Below are 14,004 nucleotides of genomic sequence, written 5' to 3' on the forward strand. Positions count from 1 at the left end.
TGTCTTGTGCCCCCCTCTCCCCTCCCCCCCCACCCCTCTCTCCTGCTTGTATTCTCTCTCTCCCTAAAAATAAATGAAATGAAAACAAATTTAAAGAATAAAGCTTATTTCTATATTTTGCCCTGTATGTATAAATTTGATTAACTTATTTGTTATTTCTAGCCGCTATTTCCTTAGGATTCCTTAGGATTTTCTAGGTATACAATCATGTCATTTGTGTCTAAGGACAGGTTATGTCTTCTTTTCCAATACTTACACCTTTTGCTTCTTTCTCTTGCCTTACTACAGCGGCCAGGACCTCCAGTGCAACATTGAATAGGGGTGACAAACGCAGGTAATTTTGTCCCGTTTCCTATCTTAAATGCAACGTGTTCAATAGTTCTCTAAGGATGATGTTAGGGGCGCCTGGGTGGCGCAGTCGATTAAGCGTCCGACTTCAGCCAGGTCATGATCTCGCGGTCCGTGAGTTCGAGCCCCGCGTCAGGCTCTGGGCTGATGGCTCGGAGCCTGGAGCCTGTTTCCCATTCTGTGTCTCCCTCTCTCTCTGCCCCTCCCCCGTTCATGCTCTGTCTCTCTCTGTCCCAAAAATAAATAAATGTTGAAAAAAAAAATTTAAAAAAAAAATAAATAAATAAATAAAAAAGGATGATGTTAGCTGTAAGCCTTTTGTCTTTGTCCTTTTTCAGACTTAAGAGGTTCCCTTCTTATTTTGCTGAAAGTTTTTGTCTATAAATGGTTGTTGAATTTTGTGAAATGTCTATTTTGTGAATTACCTATTGTTACTTGGGTTTGAACGTAAGTTCCGCACATCTCTGCCAGCTGTCAAGTGTAGTCTCCCAGGCAAATTTGCTGACCGTCACAGCATGAAGCTGGGTTCCTAAGACATGACCGAAATGTGACATTTCCTGACAGCTGTACTTTTGTGTGGCAGCTTCCGTTTTCACTCAGTACTCTTCATTATGGGAATGTTCTTAATTTTGAGGCAAATTATTCTAGAATTACATATCTCGCTATTAGAAGTAGTTACTACAGAGTTCCTTTCACCTATCCCCTTTTTTTTTTTTAATGTTTTTATTTATTTTTGAAGGAGAGGGAGAGACAGAGCGTGAGCGGGGGAGGAACAGAGAGAGAGGGAGACCCAGAATCCGAAGCAGGCTCCGGGCTCCGAACCGTCAGCACAGAGCCCGACGCGGGGCTCGAACCCACGAACCGTGAGATCGTGACCTGAGCCGAAGTCGGACGCTCAACTGACCGAGCCACCCAGGCGCCCCACCTATCACATTTCTTGAGACAAATGTAGCCCAAAGCCCCAGAACTTGGCTCCTGTATCAGACTCAATTCACAATCTGAACCAGCAATGTAGGAAGTGTGCAGGCCGTTGCACTGTAACAAGCGCCATGCAGCCAAGAAAGGAAGTGAAGCATCTCAAAGCCTGAGATGTGCCACGGGGCATCCAAATACCGTGTTCTCTGCAGGGCCACCTGACCAAACCACACGCATTAGGGGGCGGTTTGGAAAGGAAGTTATGTCCCTGCCGGCCTATATTTGGCTAGAAAAAACAACTACCTCATCCCCAAGGATTGCTAAAACCTCCTTATGCTCTTCCCTTAACAATTGTCGCCCAGTCTCCCACGGTGATGCCCATCATGTCAGCAGACATGACATTTAAATGCTTGGACCCAAGCCTTAAGAGTTAGCTTTTTCCCTCTGAAGCTTTATACCTAATTTTCCCCCCCTTGTTTTCTGTTTTTTTGTTTTTTCCACTTCCAGACTTTTCTGTCAGCTCAACGTACCAAGCGTATGTAGAAAGTAACTTTTGTCAATGATGACAGCGTAACATATGCTCCAACTAGACTTTTCTGCATGATCCACTAGGTAACATTCTCATTACAAGGACACACCCAAACCTCCAACTACTCTGAAAGAAGCATTCTTTTGAAACGATCTTCAGGGCCAAGTCACCCATAAAAACCAGTGTTGGCACTTTAGCCTGAATTTTGTGCCCAGTGAGACAACCTTGCAAAACCAAAGGGAGCCGGGGGTCATATAAGTTTAGGAAGCACGGCATATGAGTCCATCCGCCTGGAAATTCACAAGGCACATTTGCATATCAAAAGCTCTCCCTATACCCTTGCATCTAGCATATTGCCCTTGGTTTATTGGACCTATGGAAAGTATCGTTTTGTTCTGGTATGATTTGGCTGGCTCACGCCTTTTAACCGTCATTCCACAAAATACACTTGGACGCTGTCGCCTCCCCTTCCGTGTTCATTAGTACCCTATACGTACTCAGCTCTGCATCCTTTGCAAAGGGACTGGGCCTCTCTCAGGGGGCCAATCAACATTGGGTTATCACAAACATCCGTCAAAACCCTTTAGTCTGACCGTGCCCTTGTAGCTGCATGGATGGTAAGGCACCCTTTGGAAAAGGATCACATTTAGCTCTGACCTGGCTTGATCCTTGAAGGAAGTTGGGGGTGGAAGGAAAATAAATTGCAGGGGGAAGAACAGATAGGATGGGGGGAGGGGGAACAAGGAGAAAAGGGGCAGGGGGGAGGAACCATAAGCGCACCGACTGTAGAGGAGGAACACTGCCTTTGTGGGAAACTGCATGGTCATTCCTGAGGCATGTGTGGGCCTTCGCCCACAATGGGGTCAATAGCCTCTTTAGGAAGGTGATTCATGTGGCTCATTCTTCCCTTTGGTGTGTGCAAATCATTCCCATCGTGGGCACTGGGGTGCTAATTCTTTTGCCTCTTCTGCCATCTTTTCTTTTGGAGTCTTGGGGTGATTTCGTTGAGTTTTTATTGACAACTCATTTTCTTAAATATGAAACTTCCTGACTCATCCTAGTCTGTTTTAATTTTTTTTCTACATCTCAGTGTTATGTTTCCTCTGGATAGAGACTCATGAGTTTAAGGTCTAGACCAGTGCCATCCAATAAACGTATTGCCATGTGGAAGTGTTCTATATTTGGGTTGTCCAATATGGCGACCACCGGCCACATGGGGCCATTGGTGACTTGAAATGTGACTAATGTGGCTGAAGCACTGAAATTTTCATTTTAATGAATTTAAAGTCAAATAAATCAACATGGCCAGTGGCTACCATATTAGAGAATAGATCTGGATGCTAGACCCTTGAGGAGGAAAGAAATAATCTTTGTGTTGTTTTTTTAAAGACACGTTCATCCAGCATCACGATCAGACTATTACATTTTGCACAACAGCATGGGTGCCAAAAAAAAAATCTACATTAAAACCCTTTGTTGGAATGCTTTACACTTTCCCCAGAACAGACACTAAAGTAACCTGTTATACCATTAGTCACAAATACAGTCCTCACGATTTTTGCCCATACACGTGAGTATTGTCTAAAGCACCTCTTTTTTGTAGCAGCTAGGCCCTGCCACCACTGTGTGTGGCTGAATTCCTGAGTCTGTTATAACCTGTAGCTTCCCTGTCACTTTTCTGGCTCTCTTCTCCTGCTAAGCTTTGCTGCCCGGTAGTAGTTAAAATCTTCTGCCACCGCCATAGCTACTGCTGCTGCTGGAACCGCCATAGCCACCTTGGTTTCGTGGTTGGGCAAAGTGTTGGCCTCACCCACCATAGGGACCAGAGTTTCCGCCTCCAAAATCTCCTCCTTTCGTGGGTCCGAAATTTGAAGATTGACTGTGGTAATTGCCAAACTCATTATAGCTTCTGCCTCCTCCAAAGTTGCTTCCATCAGATCCATTATAATCGTCCCCACTGCCACCATATCTATCACCATTTTGATGGCCACCAAAGCCACCTCACCCACCGATGTTTCCTCCGCAACCAAAGTTGTCATCCACCACCTCCACGACTACCACCAAAGTTTCCAGAATCACTTGGATCTCTTTGGCCGGATGAAGAACTAACCACCTCTTGCTTACATAGACCTTTCCTTACCTCACAGTTGTGGCCATTCACAGCATGGTATTCTTGAATGACAATCTTGTCTACAGAGTTATGGTTGTCAAATGTTACAAAAGCAAAGTTTCTCTTGCCACTGTCTTGGGCAGTCATGATGACAATCGCTTCAATTTTCCCTACTGCTCAAAATAATTTCTTTTTTTTTCTTTTTAATTTTTTTTTCAACGTTTATTTATTTTTGGAACAGAGAGAGACAGAGCATGAACGGGGGAGGGGCAGAGAGAGAGGGAGACACAATCGGAAACAGGCTCCAGGCTCTGAGCCATCAGCCCAGAGCCCGACGCGGGGCTCGAACTCACGGACCGCGAGATCGTGACCTGGCTGAAGTCGGACGCTTAACCGACTGCGCCACCAAGGCGCCCCAAAATAATTTCTTTTTTTAAAATATTTTTATATGTTTTTATTTATTTTTCAGAGAGAGAGAGAGAGAGAAAGCATGAGTGGGGGAGGGGCTGAGAGAGAGGGAGACACAGAATCCGAAGCAGGCTCCAGGCTCCGAGCTGTCAGCACAGAGCCCGACACGGGGCTCGAACTCACAAACTGTGATCATGACCTGAGCTGAAGTCAGACGCTCAACTGACTGAGCCACCCAGGCGCCCCTCAAAATAATTTCTTAGATGATGTTCTTCAGTGTCTTCTTTAACGCCATCAACAAAAATCTTTTTCACAGTGAAAGAACGCAAGGTCTTTGAGAATCTTCTCTTGCGACAGCCCTTTTTGGTTCCACAACTCTTCCATCTACCATGGCTGTGTCCACCTCCTCCACAGTGGCCTGCATGACAAACCCAAAGCCTCTGGAGTGCTTGGTGTTTGGATCTCTCATCACCACACGGTCCGTCAGCGTTCCCCATTATTCAAAATGGCGCCTCAGGCTCTCCTCCATTGTTTCTAAAAGTCAAGCCACCAACAAAAGGCTTCTGCAGCCATTAAGACTCTTTGGGAGACTCTGACTTAGAACAGCGGTGGTGGGAGATGAGACTTTAATGATGCTTACTTCGCAGTATCCATGAGCAGCAAGGAAGAAATGATCTTTATGATACAGCATTGGGATGGCTACACCACCTTCTGAATGCTATAAAATCTGCTAAACCTACTAACCTTTCCCGTAATTTTAGACTAACTCATACATGCCATAGTAAGTCTGAAAATAACATTGTTTTCTGCAGTATCCATGTTTTTATGTATACAGACACTGTTTCTCCTAATTACTTGACTTTTAAGATATCTAGGAGGCTATGTGTGTAGTAAATGTAAAAGGCTTTGAAGTTACATGGACCTGGGTCAGAATCCTCATTCTGTCACTTACAATCTCTAATAACCCTTTACCCGCTTTCCATCTTCAAGGTTGCAGAGGGACGTGCCATATTCCTATGATGTGGCCTTCCTCCCCTCTCTCCCAGGCACAGTTGAGTTGTCTAGACAGGACAGGTAGCCCAAACTGGGCCAACTTGTCCTCTCCCTGGGAAATTTGGAAGAGAGATTGAGAGAGAGAGAGAGAGAGAGAGGAAGAGAGAGCGAAAAATCAGATGCTTTGGGTGGCTGAATCTATACCATTAACGTTGCTTACTGTTGGTTTCCTTGTTTTCACATATGGACCACAGACTTCAAGGGAGCCGGTGTGCAAAAGAGAAGAATTATGCAGACAGGCAGAATGGGGCACAAATGAGAGTGGAACAAGGACAGTGACCGTCACTTGCCTCTGTGTCAGACATGGCGGTGCTCACCAGTACCTGGTTCTCCTTTCCTTTCTGGCCAAGAAAGGATTACATTTCTCCAGCATTTCGGCAGGGCCATGTGACTAGAAGCAACACGTTGTAGTTTCATGGCCATAGACAGTGAAAATCTTCTGTGAGATTCTTCAGGCTCTCGCTTCCTCCACCGGGGCAAGTTAAGAAACCTAGTGCTGTGACGGCAGATCCAACAGCATCAAAGAAGCTTGAGTCTCTGAATCACCACACAAAGGACAACCGCCCTGAAGAACCACCCAAACCTGCAGCCTAGGGGGAATAACGTTTGCTGTCTTAAGCCACTGAGATTTTGAGGGTATTATGGCAGCATAACTTGGCTTCTTCTGGCTAATTCTCTCTCTGAGCCTTAGTTCCCCCATCTGTGAAATGGGACTAAGACGGCTCTGTCAGAGGAAGCATCTGGTTGATTCTAGTACAATCTTTGTCCACCGGGCACTGCAGTCAGTGTGATACACTCAGCACAAATCCAGGGTCGCCTGAAACACATTCGCATCAGCCCGAGGAGCTCAAGCCAATCTGAAGAGGGGCCCATCGCAGAGGATGAATCGTCCTCTGTCAGGGGAGGCACAAGGGGACGAGTGCCGTGCAGGCTGAGACTGTTTGCATTACAGTGGGAGCCAGATAGTCCTCACAGAAAATCGGGGCAGGCACCCAGGGCTGTGTACGATGCCCCCGTCTTTCATCTTGCTACTGGCAGATGGGCAGTGACTCACAGAGCCAACCCTTGAAAGAAAGGAATGGGCTCTACCAGCTGGTGTTTAAGGAACAAAAGAGAAAAAAAAGAATGAAAAAATAAGGCTCCTGTAAATGTGCTAGCAATACCAAGGCAGGTTTTGGACATCGTTCCCATATCCCCACACACTCCCCTCAGGCTGACCTGTGCCTCCATTTATGCTTAGCTTCACATCTATGGAAATTTGGAGTGTTCCTGTCGGTGTGCACATGTGTGTAGAGAAATTCGTGTCTGGGATGCAGCAAAACATTCTTCTCCAAGTTCTGCATGGCTCTTACTCTATCTGGTGTTCGCTGTTGGAGAGAAGATCGACTGTCATGGCGACAGCTTTGCTCGCCAAGCCTGGCATGTTCAGCCCAGTCAGAAGGACGCATTTGTGGGCATGAGTCTGAAAATGGAAATTAGGTCAGTTGGGTTTCCAACCTGCAGAATCGGTCTTGTTATTCTATAGTCACCCACTGGGGACCCAACAGAACACAGTTCCTGGTAGCTATGGGCTCGTCTTTCCTTCTGAAGTGGCCATAGATAGGCCAGTGGTTTAGCCAGGAGCCATAGCATCTGTGCAGGTTGGGAGACCACACATTCTCTGACTCATGAGTGCCTTTCAGCCTCCACTAAGGTGTCAGGTCAAGGACCTCAAGAGGATTGGCCAACCTTTCAGAAGAAGAGAAGCACGGCTGGTCAGAGAGGACATGCTCTGTCCCGGAGGGTCTCCGGTCCTCCCTCAAGCCCAGATGCACTTGCTTCACACTGGAACCCCTCACGTGCACTGGCCACTGCTACAGGACAGGGAGAAATGGATGAAGAGAGTAAGAATCGATCAATCCTCACCTTCCTTCATTCTTGGCCATCCCCAGGATCTAATGTACTAAATGGCCGTGGCCATTCTTACCTTCTTGCCAATGGTTCCTTCACTGGGTGGGGAAGGAGTTGGATTTCCCAGAATTTTTTTTTTGTTAAGTCATGATCCCCAGAGCTCAGAGTCCACCACCGGAAATGTGTGTGTGCTGCACCCAAGCTTTCTTAAAAGGGAGCTGGACCCTTGAAGGCTGTGTCTCAAAGGCAGAAGCCAAACGGGGAAGAGAATGTGTGTATCTGTTTGTGGTTTAGAAGGTCGGAGACTCCATTTCTTTCCTCTGGAGCCTGGAAAGGGCTTTCTGCGCCTTTCTCAAGGAGCGTTTCATTTGTGGGTGAGAGGCATTTGTTTATGTTAACGGCAGCGTATAAAATTAAGTGAGTGGCTGGTTATTTCACTTCCAGCACTCAGAGCTCTTACATCGTGCGGTTATTCACAGAGTGTACTTTGTTATTTGTTTTCTTTTTATTCTCCAGGGGGATTTTAATGAGGTTAACTCTCCATTATTCAGGTGATCCAGTTTGTTTGCTGGCAGCTGAGTTGGGCCCAGAGTAGAGAGTAGCTGGAAGCAGGCAGGTGACGGAGGTGCCGTGACGGAGGAGGAGGGTTTGTCGGGACCAGTGATTGAGGAAACGAAGAAGAGGGATCAAGGGCCAAGGGACCGGGTGTCAGGCTTGTTGACCGATTTGCTATGGAACCCCAAGAGCGAGCAAATAAATAACCCCACAGTTTCCAAGTGTAGGGTTGCCCTCACATCACTGAAACGTCACGCGACCCGCCCACAGAATTGTAAATATTCCACTAGCCATATTAAAAAAAGTTAAAAGGGATAGATAGATGAGTAATATTACTATTTTGAGAAATTTTTCATGTGACCCAGTAGGTCCAAGACACCATCGCGTGAAGTTAATTTCTGGCTCCTTTTCTTTTTTCACGCTAAGTCTTTGGAACCTAGTGCGTGTTTTCCACCTACAGCACGCTGCGTCACAGATTAGCCCCATTCCGGGCGTTCAGTAGCCACACGTGGCCGGTGGCCACGGTAATGGTCAGCAAAGGCTGAGAGGACTAGAAGGAGGTAATGAGCGACACATGGGAAAGAATCCTTTGTCCACAGAAGAGTTTCATAAGCTTTTGCCATGTTATGTTTTGGATCATTGTGGGATGCCCAAGAGATGGCCAGAAGGAAATTAGATGTGGAACCTGCGGTCGGGTGGGAGCGGGGGAAGCAGATAGAGAAGACCGATTGGTGAAGGCAGGTCGGGGGTAATAAAAAAAAAAGGAAAGAAACCTGTTACTATGTTCTGAAATATGTGTTGTGTGAATGCCCAGGCACTGGTCTTCATTAAGATTTAGCATCTTGACAGATGCACCCATAAGAATCAGGATCTAGGCCTGTCCAAAGACAGCAGACTTCCCCTAAAGCTAGAAGTATTGGGGGGATATTACTGCCTATCTGCCACCTTTCGAGTCATTCCCTCATCTGGGATACATCAAGGATTCAGGTACGAGTGCTTTGCAGGTGAATCATCTGACGCTCTGGCTGTTAAGTGCCTGACCTCATTGCCAATGACTGTCACCTCCACTCCTCTCCAGCCACGGTTCCATGTATTCTAGAGGGAATCTCCAGCATGCTACTTTCCTGCCATATAAGCATCGATTCCTCATAAGCATTGATTCCATTTCTAAGTCTCTCTCTCTCTCTCTGTCTGTCTCTGTCACTCTCTCTCTCTCTCACACACATACACACACAAGAAATACACAGCAGTTCCCCAATCCTTTTATTCAAAAAAGAAATATTTTTTATTTTGTATTATACAACATGTTTAAATTAAAACATTGTATTAAAATATATATGTTAAAATGTCAAAAGGCACAGAAGCGTATAAACAGAAAATAGATGTATTCTTAAGTATTCACAGCTATTTTTTTCTATTTCATATCAAATAAGGATTTGCCATGCCTTATCATACCATACCATATCATTTTCTATAATCTGCTTTTCCTCTTAAGTGTGTATTATGGACACACATCTCCACGTCATCCTTTTTTTTTTAATGTTTATTTATTTTTGAGAGAGAGAGAAAGAGCACGAGTGGGGTAGGGGCAGAGAGACAGGGAGAGACAGCATCTGAAGCAGGCTCTAGGCTCTGAGCTGTCAGCACAGAGCCTGACATGTGGCTTGAACTCACAGACCGAGCGATCATGACCTGAGCCAAAGTCGGAGGCTTAACCAACTCAGCCACCCAGGCGCCCCTCTTTTTTGCTGCTATAAATGCAACAAACGCTCCTACACACACCCTGCACAATTGTCATTGTTGTTCCTTAGGAAAACAGTTTTACGGTGAAATTGTACCGTTATCAATATGAACATTTGACAGGTCTCAAGAAACATTGAGCCTTCTGGGAGGCTTATATTCATCTATATTCTTTTCAACCACTTCTTGAGAGTTGTGTTTCCTAACTCCATACCAACACTGGTTATTTTCATTCTTTTCAATTTTGTCAATCCAATAGGTCTAAACTACCTTATTATGTATTACATTTTTGCTTCTTTGATTATGGGTGAAACAGAGCACCTTCAAATATGTGTTAAACGTTTGTATTTCTTTCTCTGTGGATTGCCTGTTCCTCTTTTTTGCCCATTTCTATACTGAGGTGTTGTCCTCGTCTTACTGACTGAATGATAGGAGTATGTTGCCTATAATATACCCTGCAGATATTTTCTAATTGTTTACTTTTGACTTTGAGTGCATTTGCTTAATCTTTCCATTGCTGTTGAAATCAGATCAAAATAATCATGTGGAGAGGCGGGAGTGGAAAATCGGAAGAAGATGTGACTGTGGGAAAAAATAATTCAGTGCTTTCCCTTAGTGATTAAATGACCTAAAGGAAATACGTGGGAGCAATGTGAAGATGTATATCTGGCATGAATCTCATTTTATTAAAAAAAGTACAAATTTGTATTTTACATCAGTAAATGGCTGAATCTTTAAACTCTAAAAAGATGAAAAAATAAAAGATAGTTTCTCTTCCAGAAATGATTTTAAGTTTATTTGTTTAAGAGAGAGAGAGTGCACACAAGCAGAGGAGGGGCAGAGAAGAAGATGGAGAGAGAGAGAGAGAGAGAGAGAGAGAGAGAGAGAATCCCAAGCAGGCTCCACACTGTCAGCGCAGAGCTTGATGTGGGGCTCAAACTCATAAATCATTAGATCACAACCTGAGCCCAAGTCAGACGCTTAACCAACTGAGCCACCACCCAGGTGCCCCTCTTCCAGAAATGATTCTGATTTCTCTTCAGAGAAATGCCAGCTGGGGTCTAGAAAGGAAAATGGTCTTGGAAAGAGAACTTTGCTACTTTAGAATTAATGATAATAACCACTGGAAATACTTCACAGTTTAAACAAGTTCCTCCAACATCATCCCTTTTCTCACAGATGAGGCTAGTTAAGAATGGCATTTGTTCCAGAATCATTTGTAAGTATCTACTCTATGCTAAGTGCTTCTGGAAAAGGAATAACTCTTTGCCAGTTGGCAGTGAGGGCAAGAGCATAATGAAGTCAGGTATTACTCTGAAGTGCGTGGGCCCAGTAACTACAGAAGACTCAATTAGCACAGCCCTGTGAGGATACTGAACACACAGGGGCAGGGCAGTGCCTCCAGGATGCTAGAGACAGGTGTGGAGGGATGAAGGACCGAGTCTACTGCAAGGATCCGAGCAGTCTTCAGAAGAGGCAGTCTTCAAGCTGACTTTGGAGAGAAATGTAGTCAAATTATCCAGACGCTAAGAAAGCAGATTTCAAATAGTTCAGAGGAAAGATAGATAGGATTGCAAAGATCAGGAATTCTGGAAGGACTACCATGTTCAAGATGCTCTGCTACGTGGATAGTTTGAGATACAAAAATATAAATAGTGAGAACGCTCTATACACAGACCATAAAATGACAAAGAGTACAGGAACCAGCACATTGGTACCCATGGTTTCAGTATCGGCCAAGCTCTGATGTGACTCCTTTTTTTATTTTTTTCTTAATATTTTTAATGTTTATTTTTGAGACAGAGACAGAGGGCAAGCTGGGGAGGGGCAGAGAGAGAGGGAGAGGGAGACACAAAACCAAAGCAGGCTCCAGGCTCTGAGCTGTCAGCACAGAGCCCGACGTGGGGCTCGAGACTCGCGGGACTGCAAGATCATGACCTGAGCCGAAGTCGGTCGCCTAACCGACTGAGCCACCCAGGCACCCCTGATATGACTCCTTTTCAAATAAGATGTATTTTCAAGCTACAATAATAATGGCTCTCGCTTACGTGGCCCTTTTCACTTTCCAAGCTCTGTTTCAAGCACCTTACATGTAATAGCTCATTTAATCCTCTTAACAGCCCAAGTCTCCCTTTTGCATGTAAGGGAATCGAGGCGCAGAGAGTTTAAGCCACTTACCCAACCAAGGCTGTTTAGCTCACCTGGGATGGGGTCGAAATTTGAACCTGAGCTGAGATGTGAACCCAGCCACTCAGACTGCATCATTTGTGTTCATGATCACTATTCTCCAAGCGGATACATATATTGAGCATTTACTATGTTGCCGGTCTGTGCTAAGCACTTAGATGTTTAATCTCAACTGCCCTACTCTGTGAGGCTATGGGGTTGATACTCTAATTCCCCCACCTTTAATAGATGAAGAAACTGGGCTTTAGAGTTTATTTGTTTGCCCAGGGTTCACAAAGGAAGAAGAGGGGCAGAAATTTGCACCCTGGGAGAATGACCCTGGAGAGAGCCAGAGCTCATAGCTTGATCACGGAAGTATACGCTGCAGAAGGGAAGGAAGGGATGGTCTCACGGCCATTGGCGCTGGACCTACGCACCTGCTGTTACAGTACCCCGAAGCCCCAAAGCAAGTGAATATTCAAAGAACCGTCAGTAAGCATGAGGAAGGTTGCAGGATCTGGAGGCGACAGATTTAGGTAAAAGGAAACTGGAGGGGAGGGGGGCGCCTGGGTGGCTCAGTCGGATAAGCGTCCAACTTCAGCTCGGGTCATGATCTCGCAGTCAATGAGTTCAAGCTCCGCGTCGGGCTCTGCGCCGACAGCTCAGAGCCTGGAACCTGCTTCGGATTCTGTGTCTCCCTCTGTCTCTGCTCCTCCCCCGCTCCCACTCTGTCTTGCTCTGTCTCTCACAAATAGATCAACATGAAAGGAAACTGGGGAAAGGGGCATATGAATGTCCTAATTTTCTCAAGAGCTGTCAAAGAGAGATGGGACTTATCCCCCCACGGCTTCAGAGGCGGGAATGAAGAGGGGTTTTCCAAGAGTAAACTCATAAACGGAACAGAGTTGTGAGTCCCTTGGTGCCAGAGATTTTTGAGAAAAAGCCGGGGAAAGAAAATGTCAGAAAGTTTAGAGAGGGGAATTCTGCATTGGAAGCAGAGCTGGTGTAAGTTGCCTCTAAGGTCACCCTTCTGTTAGCTTATGGAATCTTAATCATCTTCAAACATACTCAGTGCCTTTTAAGAAAATTAATATATGACCAAGTGGAGACACGGGAAGTTCCTTCAAAGCTCTCCAGCCAGCGTTCTCTTAGCTAGTGGTTGCATGTTTTTAGCAACTCCTTGGTGCATGGGGTTCATAATCACGATCCTCAGGAAATAAAAGTGCCTTCCGTATTTGTTTTAATTTTTTTTTTTAATGTTGATTCCGTTTTTTGAGAGAGAGAGAGAGAGACAGCTTGAGAGGGAACGGGAGACAGACGGAGAGATAGGGAGACGCAGAATCCATAGCAGGCTCCAGGCTCTGAGCTGTCGGCACAGAGCCTGACGTGGGGCTCGAGCCCGGGAATTGTGAGAGATCCTGACCAGAGCCAAAGTTGGAGGCTTAACCGACCGAGCCACCCAGGGGCCCTACTAACAGCTCACTTTTAACCAGGATATGTGATTAACCCGGATGACCCAGGCTCTAACTGTGACAAATAGCAAATGTTCTGGAACAGTCCCTCAAGGAGAAGACTGAACGGGGTCAAGTCTGAAGCAGTTTCCCAGCGGGAACCCAGAGGCAGCACCGCCCCTGTCCATTTCCTCCACTGGCCACGCCCAGGTCCCAGGGATTATTATCTAAGTGTCGCCTGGTGGGTTATTTAGCTGTTTCGGGGATCGGAGCACTCCGGCTTGTGAGTTCGACCGCCAGGAGCCTCCAAAACACAGCTAGTGCTCACCATGCGCGTGGTCCCCAAAGCACAAAAGGTTTCTTCTTCTTTAGGATTGCCTGATGGCCTGGACATGGATACTAAGAGAGAGATGGTGACACCAGCTTCAAAGGTAATTCCCCACCGACCCCAGCAAGGTGCCCCAAATAGAATTCTTCCCGAAGGCCAGTAGTTCACTTGGCTCAGAGAGCTTCTTTTATTTATTTATTTATTTATTTATTTAAAAAAATTTTTTTACGTTTATTTTTGAGACAGAGAGAGACAGAGCATGAATGGGGGAGGGTCAGAGAGAGAGGGAGACACAGAATCAGAAGCAGGCTCCGGGCTCCGAGCCATCAGCCCAGAGCCCGACGCAGGGCTCGAGTTCACGGACCTCGAGATCATGACCTGAGCTGAAGTCGGACACTCAACCGACTGAGCCACCCAGGCGCCCCTTGACTCAGAGAGCTTCTAACGCCACTGTCTGCTTTGAGGGGGGAGGGGGGCGTGCACACAGCCAGAACTGTGCACTTCAAATCCC

The 14,004-nt window shown here is 45.9% G+C and overlaps 1 pseudogene; it reads right to left on the reverse strand.

The window, feature by feature from the left end:
• Positions 1–3,500: 3,500 nt before the first annotated feature.
• LOC122490593 lies at positions 3,501–4,794 on the reverse strand (annotated as a pseudogene).
• Positions 4,795–14,004: the final 9,210 nt, after the last annotated feature.

The sequence above is a fragment of the Prionailurus bengalensis genome, chromosome B2 (assembly GCF_016509475.1).
Source record: "Prionailurus bengalensis isolate Pbe53 chromosome B2, Fcat_Pben_1.1_paternal_pri, whole genome shotgun sequence".
NCBI classification, from domain to species: Eukaryota; Metazoa; Chordata; class Mammalia; order Carnivora; family Felidae; genus Prionailurus; species Prionailurus bengalensis.